Consider the following 1,299-nt stretch of genomic DNA (forward strand, 5'->3'; position numbering starts at 1 on the left):
TTCTCTGATTATATATATATATATATATATATATATATATATATATATATATATAATTATTCTAATGTGATTAGGAACCACTTTTTGATTTATAAAATTTGGCTTCAGTATTTCTTAGATTCACTCAGTATTTAATAATTAACTTAAAGTCTTCAGTGACTTTCTTGTCTGATTTTATTCTTGGTTAATTGTTTTATAAAATACACCCTGATTTTGATTCTGAGTTCTTCACAATTTTAATACTCTTTCTTTCAAAAACATGCTGGAGTTCTCCTTGCATTGTGGCTCACTAAAAGAGTGATGCTCACTTTGGGTTGTCATTTGAATTGGTGCAAGCTTTTGAATAAAACAGGAAAGTTAGAAAATGAAAATGTCCAATGAAAATCACCAGAAAGCAGTGAGCTTAACAAAAACCTTTACCAAGGTGTCATAACTTTTCATGATACTATACCATCTATGAACTTGAAGTCACTATTGAAAGGGTATTTGTCATTATTTTTTCTATCACTAGTCATTTTTTCAAATACTGCTTATGTGTACATATTCTGTGACGTCAGAACACATTTTGCACCAATAAATATAGGCTTTATATTTACTGGGGTCATATACACATTAATGTGATACATAAAACATTTCTGAATCACTTCCAAATTTTGTGGCAATTCATGTGTAAATACTTTTATGCATTTCATTTTGTTCTCAAATGCAGCATTCTAATCTCTAAAGCAGGTGATGATTTCCTAGTGGCTCTACTCATCAGTGGCATAAACATTGATTTATTCGACCTAAAAGAAAACATTTTTTACAGTCTTTCTCTCAGAAGAGGAATCATGTGTTTTTCCAGTAACAATTTAGATATGTCAATCTGAGATGCTTCCTAGAGTTTGGATTTCATCTATACATATATATTAATTTGACCAAATTAATTAATAGAGATAATAAATGACTTTATCTAGTGTCTCATCAATCTCAATTCTTAAGTACCCTAAGTAATTGTCTTTATGGTAAGAGCCTAGTTCAGCATGATTAACATAGCTAATTGTGACAGAGTTTGGCTACAAAGTTTTATATTTGGTTTCAGTTATATTTACACAAACATGGAAAAAGTATATGAGTTTTGAGCATTTCAGCGTGTTCTTAAGAAGCTTATTTCTTCCACCCTCCCCTCCTTATGTCAATTCCACTCTCATTTTCTTTTGCTGCTCTTCAACCTGCTGCAAGAATGGGAAGCTAAAATAAAGGTGGTCCTGCAAATACAATATTTCTCTAAAGAGAAGGTGTGAGTGCACACCCACACAC

The sequence above is a fragment of the Ictidomys tridecemlineatus genome, unplaced genomic scaffold (assembly GCF_052094955.1).
Source record: "Ictidomys tridecemlineatus isolate mIctTri1 unplaced genomic scaffold, mIctTri1.hap1 Scaffold_584, whole genome shotgun sequence".
NCBI lineage: Eukaryota > Metazoa > Chordata > Mammalia > Rodentia > Sciuridae > Ictidomys > Ictidomys tridecemlineatus.